At 50.3% G+C, this 23,620-nt stretch overlaps 1 long non-coding RNA gene across 1 annotated transcript in view; it reads right to left on the bottom strand.

The window, feature by feature from the left end:
• LOC146059252 (uncharacterized) overlaps window positions 1-17,464 on the bottom strand; it is a 50,901-nt gene extending 33,437 nt beyond the window's left edge. Inside the window, exons 1-2 of the long non-coding RNA XR_014470207.1 lie at window positions 17,413-17,464; window positions 10,152-10,381 (exon numbers count right to left, since the gene is read on the bottom strand). This is a non-coding gene — a long non-coding RNA (uncharacterized LOC146059252). The remainder of the gene's footprint in view (window positions 1-10,151; window positions 10,382-17,412) is intronic.
• Window positions 17,465-23,620: the final 6,156 nt, after the last annotated feature.

The raw sequence follows: 23,620 nt of genomic DNA on the forward strand, positions 1-23,620 counted from the left end.
CGCCATATAAGAACCTGTAACGGAATCTGCTGCGCTATATCAGACACTGTGACGGAATCTGCTGCGCTATATAAGACGCTGTAACTGAATTTGCTGCGCTATATAAGACGCTGTAACGGAATCTGCTGCACTATATAAGACGCTGTAACGGAATCTGCTGCGCTATATAAGACACTGTAACGGAATCTGCTGCGCTATATAAGACGCTGTAACTGAATCTGCTGTGCCATATAAGGGACTGTAACGGAATCTGCTGCGCTATATAAGACGCTGTAACTGAATCTGCTGCGCTATATAAGACGCTGTAACTGAATCTGCTGCGCTATATAAGACACTGTAACGGAATCTGCTGCGCTATATAAGACGCTGTAACTGAATCTGCTGTGCTATATAAGGGACTGTAACGGAATCTGCTGCGCTATATAAGACGCTGTAACTGAATCTGCGGCGCTATATAAGACACTGTAACGGAATCTGCTGCGCTATATAAGACACTGTAACGGAACCTGCTGCGCTATATAAGGGACTGTAACGGAATCTGCTGCGCTATATAAGACACTGTAACGGAATCTGCTGCGCTATATAATACGCTGTAATGGAATCTGCTGCGCTATATAACACACTGTAACGGGATCTGCTGCGCTATATAAGACACTGTAACTGAATCTGCAGCGCTATATAAGACGCTGTAACGGAATCTGCTGCGCTATATAAGACACTGTAACTGAATCTGCTGCGCTATATAAGACACTGTAACTGAATCTGCTGCGCTATATAAGACACTGTAACGGAATCTGCTGCGCTATATAAGACGCTGTAACGGAATCTGCTGCGCTATATAGGAACCTGTAACGGAATCTGCTGCGTTATATAAGACACTGTAACGGAATCTGCTGTGCTATATAAGACGCTGTAACAGAATCTGCTGTGCTATATAAGACACTGTAACTGAATCTGCTGCGCTATATAAGAGACTGTAACGGAATCTGCTGCGCTATATAAGACACTGTAACTGAATCTGCTGCGCTATATAAGAGACTGTAACGGAATCTGCTGCGCTATATAAGACACTGTAATGGAATCTGCTGCGCTATATAAGACACTGTAATGGAATCTGCTGCGCTATATAAGACACTGTAACGGAATCTGCTGCGTTATATAAGATACTGTAACGGAATCTGCTGCGCTATATAATACACTGTAACGGAATTTGCTGCGCTATATAAGACACTGTAACGGAATCTGCTGCGCTATATAAGACACTGTAACGCAGGGCTGGGCAACACCGGCCCTCCAGATGTTGATGAACTACACATCCCAGCATGCCTTGCATCAGTTTCAGCATGGCCACATAGCAAAACTAATGCAAAGCATCCTGGGATGTGTAGTTCATCAACATCTGGAGGGCCACTGTTGCCCAGCCCTGCTGTAACGGAATCTGCTGCGCTATATAAGACGCTGTAACGGAATCTGCTGCGCTATATAAGACACTGTAACGGAATCTGCTGTGCTATATAAGACACTGTAACGGAATCTGCTGCGCTATATAAGACACTGTAACGGAATCTGCTGCGCTATATAAGACGCTGTAAATAAATAAATGTAACTTGCTGTCAGGAAGATTCCTCCCAGGCTGCATCTCTGCCTGATTCTTACTTAAGGAGAAGGTGTCTATATTTAATGTCTATTATTCTTCCCAGTCTGTTAATTAGCACTTTATCTGCTTTCTAACACAAAACCCATTAACCATGCGGAGCGTATATATGGAGCAGCTGTCTATACCAGCATTAAGCCTGCTGTAGGGGTCCCACGGGAATCAAGTGAGCAATAACATTCCATCAAATGTGACGTACTGCCATGCCCAGCGGCGAGATGTGCTGCAGACTACTGCGCGAGATATGCTGCAGTGTCTGATAAGATGAATCATTTGCTATAGGAACCACTAAAGGGAATTTGATGAAATACCATTTCCTAGGTTCATATTTATTATCAAACCTGTTCCCTATAATTATAAATCTTACCTCTGATTATAGCAGCAATATGAAATGATCATTATCACCCAGAGGTATAAAAAAAACATACACACAGGGGCCCAGACACAGTAAAGGGGCCCTGCATTTCTGAGCGACCATTTGTGTAGAGCAGTGGTCGCCAACCTGTCGCTCGTAAGCTACTGGTATCTCAGCAATCCAGGTAGCTCGAACCACTACTGACTGCTCCTCCGCCCACCCGCTCCTCTAACTACAACGACCCGCACAGCTCCTCCGTCTGCCTGCACCGTTCCTCCGCCTAAGAGGAGACAGGTGCTAGAGGTCATATTTGATCACTAGCGTCTGACAGGGAGCACAGCGCTACAGCACTATACGGAAGTGCCTGGGCGCCACAGAGGGAAGATGCAGTTTTCACTAAAGCTGCATCTTAAAAATTGTAACCCCCCCTGGCAACGAGCAGATAATTACAGTGTGCAGCATATTGTGTCAGGGTCATTGCGGTGTGCGGCATAATGTGTAATTAACATTACGGTGTGTGGTATAATGTGTAATTAACATTACTGTCTGTGGTATAATGTGTAATAAGCATTATGAGGTGTGGTATAATGTGTAATAAGCATTACAGCATGTGGTATAATGTGTAATAAGCATTACGGTGTGTGGTAAAATGTGTAATAAGCATTATGATGTGTGGTATAATGTGTAATAAGCATTACAGTGTGTGGTATAATGTGTAATAAGCATTACGGTGTGTGGCATAATGTGTAATACGCATTACGGTGTGTGGCATAATGTGTAATAAGCATTACAGTGTGTGGTATAATGTGTAATAAGCATTAGAAAGTGAGGTATAATGTGTAATAAGTATTAAGGTGTGTGGTATAATGTGTAATAAGCATTACGGTGTGTGATAAAATGTGTAGTAAACATTATGATGTGTGGTATAATGTGTAATAAGCATTACAGTGTGTGGTATAATGTGTAATAAGCATTACAGTGTGTGGTATAATGTGTAATAAGCATTATGGTGTGTAGTATAATGTGTAATAAGCATTATGATGTGTGGTATAATGTGTAATAAGCATTACGGTGTGTAGCATAATGTGTAATAAGCATTACAGTGTGTGGTATAATGTGTAATAAGCATTACGGTGTGTAGCATAATGTGTAATAAGCATTACAGTGTGTGGTATAATGTGTAATAAGCATTACGGTGTGTGGTAAAATGTGTAATAAGCATTACAGTGTGTGGTATAATGTGTAATAAGCATTACGGTGTGTGGTATAATGTGTAAAGGACATTATTATTATTATTTTTTTAATTATAGTAACTCTTCAGTTTGTTTGTCTCGAGTAGCCCACTGTCGTAGATGCTACGATAAGATGACATTATCTACCAGGGGTAAATTTGGTATTTTAACAGCAGCAGATATCAGGAGAACCGATTCTCAAATCCCAACACACTAACAGGACATGTTTTCCATATCTCTTAGCTGGCACAGGTGGTTCTAATTATTTCACGCATGATTCTGGAAAACATGCACTGTTTGAGAAGAGAAAGCAGAATCCAGAGCTTGGGGAGGGTTATCCAGATGGTAGTTCTACAGTGTCTGGCTCGACAGTCAATAAGTCGGCACCAAAAGGTCAACATGCACTGGTTGACCTGACAATGGTCGACACAGGAAAAGGTCAACATGAGTTTTGCATGATTTTGTTGATATTTTGGACTTTTCATACTATAATGTCTCTGGGTCGGAGCAATCCGGTAAGGGGGTTCCAGGCAATTCAAGGGAACATTGTTTCCATGTTGGTCTAGTGCAGGGATGGGGATCCTTCAGCCCTCCAGCTGTTGTTAAACTACACATCCCAGCATGCCCTGGTACAGGTTTGCTATTTGCCTATGCTAAAACTGTTGCAGGGCATTCTGGGATGTGTAGTTTAAAAACATCTGTAGGGCCGAAGGTTCCCCATCCCTGGTCTAGTGCATGTCGACCTTTTGGTGTCAACATAATGATTGTCAACGTAGACCTTTCCATCCACACCTGGGGGACAGATCTGCAGTTTTCTCTAGGTATCCGCAGCCGTGACCGAGGATATGACAGCACGTTTTTATGAAACAACTGCCATGCTTTGCTTCGCAGTTTGACCTTTTTGTCCTCTGTCAGCATCTTTACAGGCCCTGTGGAACTGCTGTGCGATGCCACTGACTGTGAAGTGAGAGAACACTACATCACACTTAACCTCTTTTTCTCACAGGGCTGCTGCAGGGAATCAGCAAAAGGCTGAACGGTGCACATTACCGCTAAGGCAACATATCCTACTCTGCCATCCCCACCATCGCTCCCCCAGTACACCCATTTATCTGGTGTTTATGTATCCCGTTCCTCCTAGGTCATACAATACAGACTTTATGGCAGTGATGGGTTAATGATGTGAATAAATAAAGTGTCTGCCCTTCTGTGCCATGCTCAGAGAACCAGGGGAGCCCCGCTGGCAGAGAATCTCTCAGGCCGCGGCCTCCTGTGGGCTCATTAGAAGAGAAAAACTCCTTTAACTTTCCATTTATCAGAGGCCTTTTATACAGAGCGACCCTCCGGTCCCCAGAGAGATCTGATGAACGCTCTGAAAATAGAATTAATGGTAGAAACACGTTCCACCTGCAGCACAGGACATTGTATCCTCATCGGGGAATAGAGACGGGATGTTCCTGGGATTGTAACTGCTCAGGTCCACAAGCGTTCTGTGGGTCACCCTAGAAGATGAGACCCCCTGCTTGCTCCAAAGATGAGAGATCACACAGCAGATGCGGTGATTGGATATTGCCCCTGTATAACCCCCCCCAGCCCCTGATAGACATTCTGACAGCCTGGCCCCACAGTACACACTGGCTGACAGCCCCTGACAGCCTGGCCCACAGTACGCACTGGCTGACAGCCCCTGACAGCCTGGCCCCACAGTACGCACTGGCTGACAGACCCTGACAGCCTGGCCCCACAGTACACACTGGCTGACAGCCCCTGACAGCCTGGCCCCACAGTACACACTGGCTGACAGCCCCTGACAGCCTGGCCCCACAGTACACACTGGCTGACAGCCCCTGACAGCCTGGTCCCACAGTACGCACTGGCTGACAGCCCCTGATAGACACTCTGACAGCCTGGTCCAACAGTACGCACTGACTGACAGCCCCTGCTAGACACACTGACAGCCTTGTCCCACAATACGCACTGGCTGACAGACCCTGATAGACACTCTGACACCCTGGTCCCACAGTACGCACCGACTGACAGCCCCTGATAGACACACTGATAGCCTGGTCCCACAGTACACACTGACTGACAGCCCCTGATAGAACCTCCGACAGCCTGGTCCCACATTACACACTGGCTGACAGCCCCTGATAAACTCTCTGACAGCCTGGTCCCACAGTACGCACTGGCTGACAGTCCCTCATAGACACTCCGACAGCCTGGCCCCACAGTACGCACCGACTGACAGCCCCTGATAGACACACTGACAGCCTGGTCCCACAGTACACACTGACTGACAGCCCCTGATAGACACACTGACAGCCTGGTCCCACAGTACGCACTGGCTGACAGCCCCTGATAGACACTCAGCCTGGCCCACAGTATGCACCAGCTGATAGCCCCTGTTAGACCCTCTGACAGCCTGGTCCCACAGTATGCACTGGCTGACAGCCCCTTATAGACACTGGCTGACAGCCCCTGATAGACACTCTGAGAGCCTGGTCCCACAGTACGCATTGGCTGAGAGCCCCTGATAGACACTCTGAGAGCCTGGTCCCACAGTACGCATTGGCTGAGAGCCCCTGATAGATACTCTGACAGCCTGGTCCCACATTACACACTGGCTGACAGCCCCTGAAAGACCCTCCAACAGCCTGGTCCCACAGTGCACACTGGCTGACATCCCCTGATAGACACTCTGACAGCCTGGACCCACAGTACACACTGAATGACAGACCCTGATAGACACACTGACAGCCTGGTCTCACAGTACGCACTGGCTGACATCCCCTGATAGACACTCCGACAGCCTGGACCCACAGTACACACTGACTGACAGACCCTGATAGAAACTCTGACAGACTGGTCTCACATTACACACTGGCTGACAGCCCCTGATAGAACCTACGACAGCCTGGTCCCACAGTACACACTAGCTGACAGCCCCTGATAGACACTCTGACAGCCTGGACACACTGTACACACTGACTGACACCCCCTGATAGACACTCCGACAGCCTGGTCCCACAGTACGCATTAACTGACAGCCCCTGATAGACACTCTGACAGCCTGGTCCCACAGTACACACTGACTGACAGCCCCTGATAGTCTGACAGCCTGGTCCCACAGTACACACCTGCTGACAGCCCCTGATAGACATTCTGACAGCCTGGTCCCACATTACACACTGGCTTACAGCCCCTGATAAACTCTCTGACAGCCTGGTCCCACAGTACGCACTGGCTGACAGTCCCTCATAGACACTCCGACAGCCTGGCCCCACAGTACGCACCGACTGACAGCCCCTGATAGACACACTGACAGCCTGGTCCCACAGTACACACTGACTGACAGCCCCTGATAGACACACTGACAGCCTGGTCCCACGGTACGCATTGGCTGACAGCCCCTGATAGACACTCTGACAGTCTGGTCCCACAGTACGCACTGGCTGACAGCTCCTGATAGACACTCAGCCTGGTCCCACAGTACGCACCGGCTGACAGCCCCTGTTAGACACTCTGACAGCCTGGTCCCACAGTACGCACTGGCTGACAGCCCCTGATAGACACTGGCTGACATCCCCTGATAGACACTCTGATGGCCTGGTCCCACATTACACACTGGCTGACAGCCCCTGATAGAACCTCCGACAGCCTGGTCCCACAGTACACACTGGCTGACAGCCCCTGATAGACACTCTGACAGCCTGGACCCACAGTACACACTGACTGACAGGCCCTGATAGACACACTGACATCCTGGTCCCACAGTACGCACTGGCTGACAGACCCTGATAGACACACTGACAGCCTGGTCTCACAGTACGCACTAGCTGACAGCACCTGATAGACACACTGACAGCCTGGTCTCACAGTACACATCTGCTGACAGCCCCTGATAGACACACTGACAGCCTGGTCTCACAGTACACATCTGCTGACAGCCCCTGATAGACACACTGACAGCCTGGTCTCACAGTACACATCTGCTGACAGCCCCTGATAGACACTCTGACAGACTGGTCCCACATTACACACCAGCTGACAGCCCCTGATAAACTCTCTGACAGCCTGGTCCCATATTACACACTGACTGACGGGAAATCTGGACCCCTCATCAATACCTTTCATGTCAACTTTTTGCCACACCCGGATTGACTACAGTCGCAGAAAGCAGCCACTGTGGCCCGCTCCGGAAACAGTCTGGACACGCCTGCGTTTTCCGGACAGTGCCCCCACAGAATGCCGTGTTGCCACCAGGGACGTGCAGTCAGGGGAGGCAGGGGAGGCAGAGCCTCCCCTGTCATAATGATGTAATAAAAAGAAGATATTTATATATCTTCTTTTATTATTTTCATCATTTCTACCTCTCCCCCTGCCTCCTACCATCTTACACTGCTGCATGTGAGGGTGGGAGGCAGCGGGAGAGGTGCCTCCCACTGTTAACATTAAAACACCGGGCAGCGGGGGGCGGGTAGGGGAGGGCAGGGGGCAGGGTGCAGCAATGGGCTGTAAAAGCCCATTGAAAATGAATGGGGAAGCGGCACTCATACTGGTGCCGCAATGACAGGGGCACCAGTATGAATGCACGCCCCCAGATGTGATTGGGTCAACGGATCCAGTGATGGATCCGCTGTCCAATCACACACATGCAGGACCCACCTGCATAGGATGCAGCAGCGCGACAGCGTGGAGTCCGGCGCCGCTGTCACTGCCGAGGAGAGGTGAGTCCGCCGGGGGAGGGGGGCGCATGTACGCCCTGCTGCCTGTGCCCGGCCGCTGCATATACCATATAGCATGGTATGCGGGCGGGCGAGGGGGGGGGGGTTCCCGTGCGGGGAGATCAGTGCCTCCCCAGGCAATGACCTCACCGCACGTCACTGGTTGCCACCTCTCCTCCGGCTGCGCGGATAAACTACAATCACTTAACATGGATTTTCGTTAATCTGCGATACTTGTTGAATCAGGCCCTATATGCGGAGTGTACAATTAGTTAATAGCTCAGAACAACAGATAATGTTTACTTTAATAATTAAATTACATTTCTCTTGACAGTCGTCCAGTAACTGAGGTAAGTGAGGTACAGCTGCTTCCCTCTAGTGGTCACTGGTAGTATAACAGGAGGACAATCATCGTTTCACAGGGATACGGTCACCACAAGCGTTAGGTCCACACACTGTTGACGTTAGCGACCACAGCTGTTTGGAGCTTCACAATATGAAGGTGGTATTATATATATATATATATATATATATATATATATATATATATATATATATACACACATACACTAAACACATACCCTCCAACATGGCCCATTCCATTAGGTACAAAATGCTCTGTTTCTGGAGCTGCTTACCAGTGGCAGTTGCAGAGGTGGGGCTGCAGCACATTCCAATATTCAAAAAGGGGAGCCACACCTAATGCCACTCCAAGGATCACTGTCCTGGACTCACAGGCAGTTGATGTGACCCCCCCTCTTTGAATTTGGACTGTGCTGGAGTCCAACCTCTGTAACTGCCACTGACAGGGAAGTCCAGGAGCAGAGCATTTTGTACCTAATGGAATGGGTCATGTTGGAGGGTATGTAAACATCGGCACTCACCTTTCCTAGTTTTGGGGTGCCCTATGGCTTGTGACCACATTGTTTAAACAGACATTGTAAGGGCTCTGCACACATTAAATTAACTGATAATAAATAGTGGAGATTTGGTTCATGAATTGATCAATGCATTTAAGCCTGCAGCCCCCGTCAAGGGACCCCACCTTTCTGCAGGTCCTAGCACTATCGCTCAATATGGCTACAATACACATAGCTATCACATCAATGTTTGATTCCAGGCATGTTATCTGGTCTGAAGCTCACAGCACACTTTGCTTTTATAGGTGAGCAGCTACCACCACACCTGTCACTAATCATCTAGGGAAATGGTTAACAAGCTATGCATTATGGGTTAAAACATGGTGCATGAGAGAATGTGACCACAATAAGACTAATTAAAAAAAATAATCTAATAAACAATATATAAACTAAACATCGGCACTCACCTTTCCTAGTTTTGGGGTGCCCTATGGCTTGTGACCACATTGTTTAAACAGACATTGTAGGGGCTCTGCACACATTAAATTAACTGATAATAAATAGTGGAGATTTGGTTCATGAATTGATCAATGCATTTAAGCCTGCAGCCCCCGTCAAGGGGGTTGGGCCGGCACTCAGAACTTAGGTATAGTCCAAATTAAATAGCTTGCTCCGGTGCCACCCAACAGGGCCCTGCAGCCCCTAGTAGATAGCGACTGGAAATGATGGGCACTCAGGGACTAACAGAGCGGGTGAACGTAGGACAGGACCTCTAGGCAATAAACCTGTGCTACGTTCACCCGCTCTGTTAGTCCCTGAGTGCCCATCATTTCCAGTCGCTATATATATATATATATATATATATATATATATATATATTTTTTTTTTTACCAGTTTCTTTTATAGCGCACACATATTCCGCAGCGCGGTACAGAGAATAGTTGAACATTCACATCTGTCCCTGCCCCAGTGGAGCTTACAATCTTGTTTTTGGATTGTTGGAGGAAACCGGATTACCCAGAGGAAACCCACGCAAGCACCGGGAGAATATACAAACTCTGCACTATTAGGGCCATGGTGGGAATGGAACCAATGACCTCAGTGCTGTGAGGCATTAATGTAACCATTACACCATCCGTACTGCCCCGTATATATATAACACATGGTGGGGATAGAACCCATGACCTCAGTGCTGTGAGGCAGTAATGCTAACCATTACACCGTCCATGCTGCATATTAACAAAGCATCATGAATTTGGACTGTTAAATACATCTCTTATTGCCGCTATACCCAGCTGTAAGGGTTGGCTCTGTCTGGGAACTTACCCTGGGGACCTAGCTGGGACAATGCAGGTTTTATATAGGTTTCCAATCCCTCTGTGGCTTCATGGAAGAGGCGTGGCTTCACAGGGCTTCATGGAAGAGGCGTGGCTTCACAGGGCTTCATGGAAGAGGCGTGGCTTCACAGGGCTTCATGGAAGAGGCGTGGCTTCACAGTAAGCGGCTGGGCCTGATAGACTAAACTCATTTACATCACTCTGGGGGTCTCGGAGATGCTGGGTTTGGCAAGATAAAAAAATAAAATGATGATAAATTGGTAACCTTAATGATATGGGCATGTCACAAAAAGCTATTTGTCTGGTAATTGGGTGGATGAAATACAAGAAGCTGGCATCTGCAAGTGTTACATAACCCACAGACTGAGGACGTCAGTGTATCAGATGTTCCCGCTGCATAAGCACAGGGTCAGATAATCCTCTTAGCGTATTGGCCGGTTTCCCTTTGCAAATATACAGGTCTCAGTGATTTGTTGCAAATCTTTATTGTGATTCCGTCGTATCTGACGGCAAACAGCACATTATGCAAACCGCCAGGCTGTGCGCTTACTGACCACATGTATTGTAGGTAGTGCGTCTGACCATATGTAGTGTAGGTAGTGCGTCTGACCACATGTAGTGTAGGTAGTGCGTCTGACCACATGTAGTGTAGGTAGGCACACTAATATACAGTACAGGGACAATGTGGCATTACAGCAGGAGAATACACTGAGACAGTTCAGGTGAATCCTTTAGCAAAATTATGAATTTAGGGTCTGATTCGGAGTCAGTTTAACTTTTACGAAAACTTGCAAAATTACAACTGGCGGCGGTAGTCTGCAGGCAAGACCACCCTGCGATAGGGCAGTACGGATGGTGTAGTGGTTAGCATTACTGCCTCACAGCACTGAGGTCATGGGTTCTATCCCCACCATGTGTTATATATACGGGGCAGCACCAGTGCCAGATTAAGCCTTCGGGGGGCCCAGGGTACTTTAGCCAGGGGGGCCCCCTTGCACTTGTCATTACTGGCCGCACACTGCATGGGAGAATTTTACACTGTCAAAGCACAGATTAAAGGCATGAAAAGCCTGTGTTTGTCCCTCTGCACCTTACTCTGTAGGATACCTCACAGTCCTAGTGCTGCCTTTGATTAAAAACCCTCCCATGACTAAGCTGCTGCTGCTGCTGTTCTCCATTGGCATGTAATGAGCTCCACCAATCAGAGCTCAGCACAAATGTATCAGCCTCTGCCCTCTGGTTTAAAGTGTCATGGGACTTAGTCAACTCCCAGTAATGCACTGCACACTTGTGCAGTCAGTGTGCCTTGGCTCCCGATGCTCAGCACCATTAATCATTGTCACATTGGCAGATAGGTGACGCTGCAGCACTACCCCACTCCCATGCACAAATCCTTTAGCTTAAAAAATAATAATAATAATTATATATAAATATATATATATATTTTTTAAATACATGCCAACCATAGGGGGCCCCTAGCTAGTGGGGGGCCCAGGGGCACTGACCCCTTGTGCCTCCATTATAATCCGGCCCTGGGCACGGACGGTGTACTGGTTAGCATTACTGCCTCACAGCACTGAGATCATGGGTTCTATCCCCACCATGTGATATATATACGGGGCAGTACGGACGGTGTAGTGGTTAGCATTACTGCCTCACAGCACTGAGATCATGGGTTCTATCCCCACCATGTGATATATATACGGGGCAGTACGGACGGTGTAATGGTTACATTACTGCCTCACACAAGGGCGTAACTACCATTGGTGCAAGGGGTGCAGCAGATATGGGGCCCAGAGCTGCAGGGGCCCCATCTTTGCTGTTTAAGTAATATGTTTTATATATATTTATCACCATCAGTTGCTAAATAGGGGGCCCTTACAAACTTTTGAAATAGGGCCTGCGAATATCTAGTTACGCTGGCCTCACAGCACTGAGGTCATGGGTTCTATCCCCACCATGTGTTATATATACGGGGCAGTATGGACGGTGTAATGGTTAGCATTACTGCCTCACAGCGCTGAGGTCATGGGTTCTATCCCCACCATGTGTTATATATACGGGGCAGTACGGATGGTGTAATATCCGTCTCACAGCGCTGAGGTCATGGGTTCTATTCCCACCATGTGTTATATATACGGGGTAGTACGGACGGTGTAATGGTTACATTACTGCCTCACAGCGCTGAGGTCATGGGTTCTATTCCCACCATGTGTTATATATACAGGGCAGTACGGATGGTATAATGGTTACATTACTGCCTCACAGCGCTGAGGTCATGGGTTCTATCCCCACCATGTGTTATATATACGGGGCAGCTTGGATGGTGTAATGGTTAGCATTACTGCCTCACAGCACTGAGGTCATGGGTTCTATCCCCACCATGTGTTATGTATACGGGGCAGTACGGATGGTGTAATGGTTACATTACTGCCTCACAGCACTGAGGTCATGGGTTCTATCCCCACCATGGTCCTAACTGTGTGGAGTTTGTATATTCTCCCTGTACTTGTGTGGGTTTCCTCCGGGTAATCCGGTTTCCTCCCACTATATAATCCGGCTATAGTATATAGTATATAGTATATAGGTTATATGGCTCCTAACAAATTAACCCTAGAATGTCTGTGTGTGCGTGTACATGTGGTAGGGAATATAGATTGTAAGCTCCACTGGGGCAGGGACTGATGTGAATGTTCAAATATTCTCTGTAGAGCGCTGCAGAATATGTGTGCGCTATATAAGAAACTGGTAATAATAAATAAATAAAATTTGCAGGCACCTGGCTCGTTCCACAGCAAAGTGCGTGCACGTTACCAGCTGGCCATTTTTAGGGTCGCCTCAGCTGTATGTGATGTCACACCGGCTGTATGTGATGTCACAACGTGTCCAAGCGTCCCAGATACGCCTGTGTTTTCCAGGCTGTTTCCAGAAAATGCTTGGGCCCCGCCTTCCGCAATGGCCTGTCCTCACCCCCTTCACATCGTCGCCGCCAAAAAAAACCCGTCGGAACTTAAATTGTGAACGCAGTTGTAGTATTCAAGCAGGCACACAGAGATCTCTGAAAATCATGATCTGCAATTTTTTTTGGGGGGGGGGGGGGGATCTGCAAAATCTAAATTAGGCCTTAGCTTGGGAGACGTCCTTGTACTGATACTAGGAATAATGTTTAGTTTTGTTAATAATAATAAAAATTAAGAATTTGGCCCTTACACAATCACCCTCCATACTGGCTGATGATCCTTCTAGCGCCCACCAGGGAGCAACTCGGGGAAACCACGCTTTACTCCTGGGTGGCATAAGTTTATACCAGGACACCCCAGAAGCACCCAAACATACATCCCCTCCCCACTGTACCTCCACACCCACATTCCAGCAGCACCCACCCAGACACATACTTACCTCCTTATGATTGGTCCTCTCTAGAAGGGGCAGGCTTATTTTATAAATAGGTCCCACCCCCTCATGGGGAAGCTGCTGCGATTTGAAAATATTAGCATAGGTGTAGGGCTATAATGGTGGGATTAGCATAGGACTGTGTCACTAGGCCCAGCCCTGTCCGCAGGTAATGCAGATTCCCTTTATTTATCCCTGCGTTCTGCTCACTCCAGACACAAGCTTCACATTGTGACATACAGTGTACAGTGTACCCTGTTCATTAGTGCCTCCACTTCATATTATGCCATATTACAGTGCCCCAGTCCATATTATACCACACTATAGCACAGCAAGCTCGCAAGGGCTGTCAACCTTTTTCATGAAGCCACCTTTTGACTGTCGACCAATAGTGGTCAACATTTTGACTGTCGACCTAGACACTAATGACCCACACTTGGCCTGCCAGGGGGCGCCCAGCGAAGGGAAATATTTAAGAACCACTGGCCTAAGGCAACAGTCACTGGGTCTGGTCATCAAGGCATCAAGATACGATTCCGTTATGTAGCGGATGAGTGACCGCATAATCCCGACAGGGAAATGTTCAGCTGCAGTATGAACCTAAGGTAAAGCAGACTGTTCAGTGTAACCCTGACACTCTGCATTACAGACAGCTGAACATTTCCCTGTCAGGATTATGCGGTCACTCATCCGCTACATAACGGAATCGTTTCTTGATGCCTTGATGACCCAGTGACTGTTGCCTTAGGCCAGTGGTTCTTAAATATTTCCCTTCGCTGGGCGCCCCCTGGCAGGCCAGGTGTGGGTCATTAGTGTCTAGGTCGACAGTCAAAATGTTGACCACTATTGGTCGACAGTCAAAAGGTGGCTTCATGAAAAAGGTCGTCAGCCCTTGCGAGCTTGCTGCGCTCGTCATGCTGCGTGCCCGGGGGCTTACTTTGACACCACAGGTTCTATATTCCCTCTATTGGGGGTCGTGGACCCCCACAAGTGAGAATAGCCCCTGTCAGTTGGGATCCCCCCTGTTGGGCAGTCATCCGGCACCCAGAGTATGAACAAGGCGTGTGTTTTTTTAATTATGAAAAACTCGACTCTTTCCCATGTCAGCAGTTTCATGTTGACATTTTGCTTGTGTCAACCTTTGGACCATATCGACCTAATACATGCCAACATATGTGTCAACCTTTTGACTGAGGTGGACATGAGTTTTTCATGGTTTTTGTGTCTGTCGTGGGCACTGTATAAGTGCATATACGTTATAAGTGAATATAATTGCTGGTTATGTGTTGCAGTATATAGAAGCAATAAATGTGATAAAAAAATAACCATAAGATAGGAATGAACTCCGGGGGTTACGTCACCTTTCCTTACTATTTTATCACACCGAAAACACTCTGCTGCTAAATACAGCGGCGCAGAACCACTTACTACACAAAGCTGATCCGCCAGACATCTGCCTAGGACGGTCTGATGGATGATCGTGTAACGCACGACACGTCGACATTGACAAATATCTCACCTTATAATGACAGCAGCTAAATAAAGACCGACACGTCGATTCTCTGCTGACAGATGAATATTCATTGTGATACCCACACTCACATTGTATAATTTCCCCATTCTCTATCTCGGTCCATTAGTCAGCCCCTTAAACACAGGGTGACAAATACAAGGCTCCTGTTTGTTAAAGTGAACCCACGTACATACAGGGCTGACACTAGAAATAGCAGGGCCCGGGCTGACGATATAGACAGACCCCCACAAAAAATAGATCAAGCCAGCCACATTTGAAAGCTCCCTGTAGTGCCACTTATTCCTACAGTGCCCCTTGTAGAGGAGAACAGGCATCTGCTACACCTCCAGTCCCAGGCACCACACATCTCACAGCCCGCTGCCAGCCAGTCACACACTGCCGGCACCACACAGCTCACAGTCCGCTGCCAGCCAGTCACACACTGCCGGCACCACACAGCTCACAGTCCGCTGCCAGCCAGTCACACACTGCCGGCACCACACAGCTCACAGTCCGCTGCCAGCCAGTCACACACTGCCGGCACCACACAGCTCACAGTCCGCTGCCAGCCAGTCACACACTGCCGGCACCACACAGCTCACAGTCCGCTGCCAGCCAGTCACACACTGCCGGCACCACACAGCTCACAGCCCGCTGCCAGCCAGTCACACACTGCCGGCACCACACAGCTCACAGCCCGCTGCCAGCCAGTCACACACTGCCGGCACCACACAGCTCACAGCCCGCTGCCAGCCAGTCACACACTGCCGGCACCACACAGCTCACAGCCCGCTGCCAGCCAGTCACACACTGCCGGCACCACACAGCTCACAGCCCGCTGCCAGCCAGTCACACACTGCCGGCACCACACAGCTCACAGTCCGCTGCCAGCCAGTCACACACTGCCGGCAACACACAGCTCACAGTCCGCTGCCAGCCAGTCACACACTGCCGGCACCACACAGCTCACAGTCCGCTGCCAGCCAGTCACACACTGCCGGCACCACACAGCTCACAGTCCGCTGCCAGCCAGTCACACACTGCCGGCACCACACAGCTCACAGCCCGCTGCCAGCCAGTCACACACTGCCAGCACCACACAGCTCACAGCCTGCTGCCAGCCAGTCACACACTGCCAGCACCACACAGCTCACAGCCTGCTGCCAGCCAGTCACACACTGCCAGCACCACATACATACCTCCCAACTGTCACGATTTCTGCGGGAAAGTCCCGATATTCGGGGACGTTCCCGCGTCCCGCCCGGGGCCGCCATTGTCCCGCGGTGGGGGCGACAGTTGGGAGCCCCCCCAGCTTGCCGAGAATAGACGCTGTGCGCATGCGCACAGCGTCTATTCAGCGCCGACAAGCGGCGAAAACGGGGCGTGGCCGGAGTTCGCGTCACCCCCGTGAGGCCACGCCCCTTTTCTTGAGGCCACGCCCCTTTTCGGGAGCGCGCGACCTCCCAACTTTAAAAGTTGGGAGGTATGCCACATAGCTCACAGCCCGCTACCAGCCAGTCACACACTGCCGGCTCCACACAGCAGCAGCACTTCGGCAGGCGGCGCTGGCAGCGGCTGTGTAGTGGAGAAATGGGAGACACGGCTGAATTGGGTGTGGTATGGGGCTCCGACAGTCAGTATCCCGACTGCCGGTTCTCTGACAGGGGGGCGACACCCTGCCCTGCGCTGACGTGGCGGCCGGGTAGTCATACATTAGAAAATGCGTTAAAACCCCCGAAAACAAAAAAAAATCGATGGTTGCTATCGATGGCGATTCTGCACCCAGCCATCGATCACTCGGTTATGTATGTTCTTATTTGTTCAGCTCACTGTTGGCAAATGGCAATAAATGATTGTAAAACAAATGATTCTCAAATTACCCCTTCTTTCAAAGTGAACCGCTGATCCGGGGGAAAAAAATACGGATCTTTTCACTTATGCCCCTTTCAGACCGCACTTTTAAAACGGTAAATTGCCGTTTTTTTACCGTTTTAAAACGGTAATGTGTGCGGTCTGAAAGGTCCAGTCCCACTTAACCGGTTAGAAAATGCCGTTTTTTCTAACCGGTTAAAATGCAGGGTCCTACCCGTTTCTGAACCGGTATTTTAGCGCAAAAATCGGCTCAGAAACGGTATTTAGGACCCAGCCAATGAGCTGGGTCCTAAATTCAGCACAGTGAATACTTAATGAGCGCTCATTAAGTATTCACAGCACTGGAGCCCCCCCCCGCGCGTGTCGACACCCCCCGCGCGCGTGTCGACGCCCCCCCGCGCGTGTCGACGGCCCCCCCGTGTGTCGACCCCCCCCCCGCGCGTGTCGGCGCCCCCCCCCCGTGTCGACTTACCCCGTGCCGGTATCTCCGTTGTGGTTCCCGGCACTGCAGCTCAGTATGCTCGGAAAGCACTTATGAAAAAAGTGTCTTTCAGAAAATGGCTGCCCCCCATACGGAAGACAGTTTTTTTAAACAGGGTTTCCTATGGGGCAGCCATTTTCTGGAAGACACTTTTTTCATAAGTGCTTTCCGAGCATACTGAGCTGCAGTCCACAACGGAGGTACCGGCACGGGGTAAGTCGACACGGGGGGGGGGGGCGCCGACACGCGGGGTGGGGTGGGGGGGGCGTCGACACGCGCGGGGGGCGTCGACACGCGCGGGGGGCGTCGACATGCTCTCGGTCTACACGCGAGGGGGGGGGGGAGCTGCACGGAGGGGAGGGCTGAAGGCTGCACTGGCTTTGACCCTGTATTTGGAAAGTTTCCAAAAACGGGTCTGCCAGTGTCAAAAAATCGGCACTTAAACGGTAATATACCGTTTAAGTGCTGCGGTGTGAAAGGGGTTTTATCTGGCAGACCCGTTTTTGGAAACGTTTCCAAATACAGGGTCAAAGCCAGTTATGCGGTCTGAAAGCAGCAACACTGATCTACTGGTCCCAGCTCTCGTTAGTGACCCGTTTTGCCCATCATTCTCTAGTCGAATCACCCACACCAAAAAAAAAACCACCTCAAAGGTGATTTTTGATAAAAAAAAAAAAAAGAACCGAGGATGGCTCACATCTGTAGTTTAGACCTAATTCTGCATATTCACAAGGTTTTATAGCGACATCTAGTGGCCAGACCGCAGAAGGGCACTCACAGGAAGTGGCAGTAACGCAGCATTCCGTAGTCAGGCCACTGGGAGTTAACTTGGGAGGAATGCATCATTTGAGTTGAGCTGACGGCTGCTGATTGGTGGATGTAGATGGGAGGAGCTATGTGCTGCACGTTAGGGGGAGTTGTGTTGAGTTCTGCGGCCACACTTTGCCGGGAAGCTTCTCCAGGTCAGGTTGTTACACACTTGTGTTTGACTTTACTTACAATTGCTGAGTTATCTCTCCTTTGTACATTTATATCTCGTTCTATCTCTCACTCTACCTATTTCTATACCCTACTCCCTTTCTCCTTCTCTCCTTTTACATCTCCTTGTTTAGCTGATTGCAATGCCTAGGCGCTCAGCCAGGGTCCTGGCCAGGTTTGCAGAGGCCCCCGATGCTTTCCCTCATCCTGAGGGGTCTGCATTGTCTCCTTCCCAGGGGAAAGCAACGCAGCCGAGGGCTGTCTCCCCCGCTACCGTCTTGCAGGCTGTTTCAGCGGGTCGCGTAGGCCGTGGCCGGGGTCATGCTCCGGGCCGCGCCACCATGAGAGTGTCCTCTGGCTCCCCGCCGGGGTCGGGACGCGGTGGTCGTGGTGCATCGGGCTGCTGTTCGCAACCTGCGGCGGCCCCTGGTGCACGCACACTGCGGTCCGCTGCCTCGGGTCAGGGAGCCAGGGATGCCGTGGTGGGTGGATCGGGGCGGCACACGGTGGTTGCCAGGAGAGCGGACGCTGGGTCTGATGCTGCACGGACGGGGGAGCGCTTTAAGGCGTCGTCCACTGCTGACCGTGAGACTGCGGCACCGGTTTTAAACGCTAGGGGGTGGAGTTCTGCTAGACATCGCCGCCATCTTGGTTCTTCTCCTGAAGTGGCTGGGGATTTTGACCATCGGGATGCAGATAGTTTTGAGAGGGATGCTTTATCAAAAGGACCTAGTTCGCTTGCTGGGGGTCATACAGGGAGGTCTTGCGTGGATGTAGTACCCGTGGTACCCGCGTCGTCTCCATTGGATGTTGGGTTGCTAACTTCCGTGTGCGCATCGGTAGTGTCAGCTGTGGTTCTCTTATTTACCACCGGCCCCGGTGGGAGGGGACGGACAGCTGACCCCGCGGTAGTTGCAAGCGCATTGGCGACATCCATTTCGCAGGCACTTATTCCAGCGGCTTCGGCCGGGCCAGTGGCTAGGCGCACCAGTGCCGGCGCTTCCGGCAATGTAACTGCTGCTGTTGCGGGCGATGTTTCTTCTTTGTCCTCAGTAGAAGAGATCGATGTCGCTACGGACCATGCTAACCGCAGTTTGGAAACCAGGCTTGAGGAGCCAGAGAGCGGAGAGACTTCAGAAGATGACGGTGAGTCCTCCACAGATCCTGATTGGTCTGAATCAGATGCGGATAGTTCATCGGAATCAGGGGGTAGTCAGTACAGCTCCTCAGATTCGGGTCAGTCATCAGGGAGGAGGTCTGGCTGTAGATGGAGGGAGAAGCGCAGGAGGAGGTCTGCGAATAGCTCTGTAGGGTCCACATCATCTTCTTACTCGTCTTCACGAAGCCGTAGATCCTCGGGGTCAGACACCTCTGTAATTTCGGACGAGTCTGACACAGTTTTGCGTGGTTTACGCCGCAGTGTGCGGGATAGGATTCGGAAGGGCAAATACGTGAACATATTTGCCTTGACTAGCATGGCCAAAAAAGCGCTGTACGCGGCTCGGAAAAAGGGTTCTGCAGCCGAGGACAGTTACAAGTCTTACTATATCTGGGTACAGGGCATGTTGGTGTTCGCAGGGTGCTACCTTCAGTTCCATCCCGATGAACATATCAATGTGTTACGGTATATGTACCTCATTCACGATTTGTTCACACGATACAAGGGCTTTGCCTGGCGAACTTACGATGAAGAATTTCGCCGCACGCAGCACGGCTTAGAAGTCTTGCACTTCAGCTGTAAAGACGTTGGGCTTTACACCAAGGTTACTCAGGCTAGCGGTCCGGTGCTTGACTCCGAATCCTCTAGGCCTGCGGTGAAAGGGGGCAACCCACCCGTTCAGAAAGGGACTGGTCGCTCCTCAGCAACTAGGTGGGGGCATGGCAGATGCTACGCATTTAACAACAGGCAGTGCACACTGGGAGCTAAGTGCAGATTTAAACACTCCTGCCTTAGATGCGGAGGTTTACACCCCATCAGGGTGTGCCCTAAGCCAGCAGGAGGAGGGGGCGGTCCCAGCAATTCACAATGCCGTGGTCCCGCGGCATCCCTGGCTTACTAAGGCCCCATCCCCTGTCAGGGGATTGGTTTGAAATCCCAGCAGTCGGAATCCCGGCGGTCACAATCCCGACGGTGGAATCCCGACCACCGAAATCCCGACAAGGTGGGGGGGGGGGATCGTGTGTGTCGTCCCCCCCCCCCCCGCCGCCACCATGCGGGCTCGGCACACTAATTCTCCCTCTATAGGTGTCGTGGACACCCACAGAGGGACAAAGTGCCAGGATTTCGTCGGTTGGGATTCCGGCGTCAGGATTTCGACCACGGGATTCCCCTGTCAGACTTGTAGCGTTATTGCCTTGGTTGCATAGTTCTCTCTCCAAGGACAAAGCTTCAATTTGGAAAAAGGGGTTTGCAGTCGGGTTATCTTTACCGATTGCAGGAATAGTTTAGCAGGGACAGGCAGCGAGTTTGCTGTTGGTTCTGGTCGAGATCTGGTTGGGCAGAATGATTGGCCCCTGATCGGAGACTCCTATCCTTAACTTGGTATTTTCCCCGGTGGCTTTGGGGGGTGATTCAGGCTGGTTTGCAAAAGCAAGCTCCCCCTTTAATGGACTGTGCTGCGCTGCAGGTGGGGCAGATGTAACAGGTGCAGAAAGAGTTACATTTGGCTGAGTTATTTTGTTTCTGTGCAGGGTAAATACTGCTTTATTCTTACACTGCAATTTAGATATCAGTTTGAACCCACCCCACCCAAATCTAACTCTCTCTGCACCTGTTACATCTGCCCCACCTGCAGTGCAGCATGGTTTTGTCCATTAAAGAAGGCGTTTACTTTTGCAAACCAATTTGAATCACCGCCTTGGTGCCTTAGAAAATGGCAGGTAAGTTTAGTTTGATTCAGCGTATGTCTTGTCCTGCGGGTACCTCGGTTAACGACGCCATAGCCACTGCCGCGTGGAATACCGATCATTTGATTCCGCATTGGCTGTGGTTTGTTTGGTGTCGGAGCCCTCCTGTGCAAGATGGGTGTTGAATCTGCTTTTAGGCTGCTTCCCCTACATCCAGGCGCTTTCAGGTTCCTGGGTTTCAGATTGTAAGACGTTATATAGATAGGTGCCTACATACAGGCTGCGCGATTTCATGCAGATATTTAGAGCGCTTCAGCTCGTTTTTGCATTGGTGCGTGTATCCGTATTCCCGGGAACAAGGTATTGCGCACTGGCCCTCATTCTGGTTTGTTTGGTAAGCTGAGCACCAGAGACACCGCCCGGCCGAGCGCCAACTCCCCCCCCCCCCCCCCCCCCCCCCTCCTCCGCCGCTAATTCCCCACATTAACATGTGAGGGGATGTGGAACAAACACACACATCCCCTCGGATGTCTCCGCTGCAGGAGATATCATTTGATGTTCGCCGACCATCAAACGATTTCTTCTGCTTTCGCAAATAAGTCAGTGGAGACTGACTATTAGTTACGTCCGATGGGGCGGGCGACTGGCCGGGGCCGGCCCACCCACGAACCCATGAGAGCGCCATTCCCACGGACCACCCCAGGCCCTGCCGCCCCCGGGCCGCAGTGATCCTTGTGAACTGATCGGCGAGTCACCATAGGGGACCTGCACATGTGCATAATATGCCATGCGCAGAGCCCCAAACATCGGAACGGGGTCAAATTCAGTCCAGTCCGATTAAACCAGAATGAGGGCCACTATCTGGATGGTTGCTGGCTAGTAGGCCGCGCAGGTTCCGAGTGTTGCGCCCGCTTGCTTTCACTAGCTCTTTGCGGAGTTTGGCGTCCCCGTTGCGCACAATAAAACAGGAGGCCCCGTAAATGTTTATCTAGGTGCTGAGACAGACACAGATGCTGCGTTATGTAGACTGCCAATGGAAAAAGTCACTATCCTATTTTAACGGCGTTTGCATGTGGAGGGAGTTGGCGACTTCATTGTCGGTTCTGCAGCTGTTCACCGATGCCGCCGCTGGTGTATCAGGCTTTGGAGACTATTTTGAAGGAAAGTTGTCAGTGGCCTTTGGCCTGGTCTGAAGAAGGGTTAACGCAGAGGTCAGGGAACTCGGTCCTCATTACCCCACACGGTGCATGTTTTCCATGTCTCCTCACAGAATCACAAGTGAAATAATTAACTCCACCTGCGGACCTTATAAAATGTGTCTGTGATTAATGAGTGCACCTGTGCACCTGCCGGGTTACCAGCAAAACATGCATTGTGCGGGGTAATGAGGACCGAGCTCCCTGACCACTGGCTTAACGGGAATTTGCTTCTGTTGGAGATTTTTCCCATTATGGTTCCCTTGGAATTATGGTGTGATTTGCTGCAGAAACCCAATGTCATATTTTGGTGTGACAAGTTGGGGTGTGATTTTTGGGTACTTGTTTCCTAGCACGGCGCCCATCGCATACCATGCCATAAGGTATTCGATGCGACATTCGGAAAAATGACCCTGATTGTACAATTAAATATCGCATGCCAGCAAATGACATACAATGCGATACGATTTTTAATTGTACAACCTTGATGGGTGCTTACAATGGTAAATGCACCCCCATTGTCCACGCCACCGCCACTATCGACGCCAACCCGAAGCGTGTCGAGCCCGCGAGGGGCGGCGGTACGCGTCCTCCGACCTTTTCATACCCCCACTATCCACGTCGGCGTGGAGTTGATTTTAGAGCCCGAAGCGTGGTGAGCGGACACGGAATACATGTTAAGTAGTTTGCGTCCTCTCGCGGGGCTTACTTCACTCGCCACACTATCTAAAATCAACTCCACGTCGACGTGGATAGTGGGGGTATCAAAAGGTCGGAGGACTCGTGCCGCCACCCCTCACGGGCTTGCTGTGCTCGCCACGCTTCAAGTTGGCGTTAGTAGTGGGGGTGGCATTGAGAATGGGGGTGCATTTCACATTGTAAGCACCCATCAGGGTGCTTGTACAATTAAAAATCGCATCGCATGCCGCTATATTGCATGCGATGCTGTACGATGGAAATTGGGGGCGCCGTGCTAGGAAACAAGTACCGATTTTTGTCTTAAATCATCAAAAATTCACCTCCCTCCCTGTTCCTAGATTGCTGGCGCAGATAGAGTTGTGGTGTTTGCAACACAACCCTTGAGGGTGGAACACGTGCTAATGAGATAGCCGACACTGTTGGTTATAAGTGTCTCTATTATGTCTGGCAGGTTATCCAGCCGACTTGGAGGATCTAGC

The sequence above is a fragment of the Crinia signifera genome, chromosome 2 (genome assembly GCF_055691185.1).
Source record: "Crinia signifera chromosome 2, ASM5569118v1, whole genome shotgun sequence".
Taxonomy (NCBI): Eukaryota; Metazoa; Chordata; class Amphibia; order Anura; family Myobatrachidae; genus Crinia; species Crinia signifera.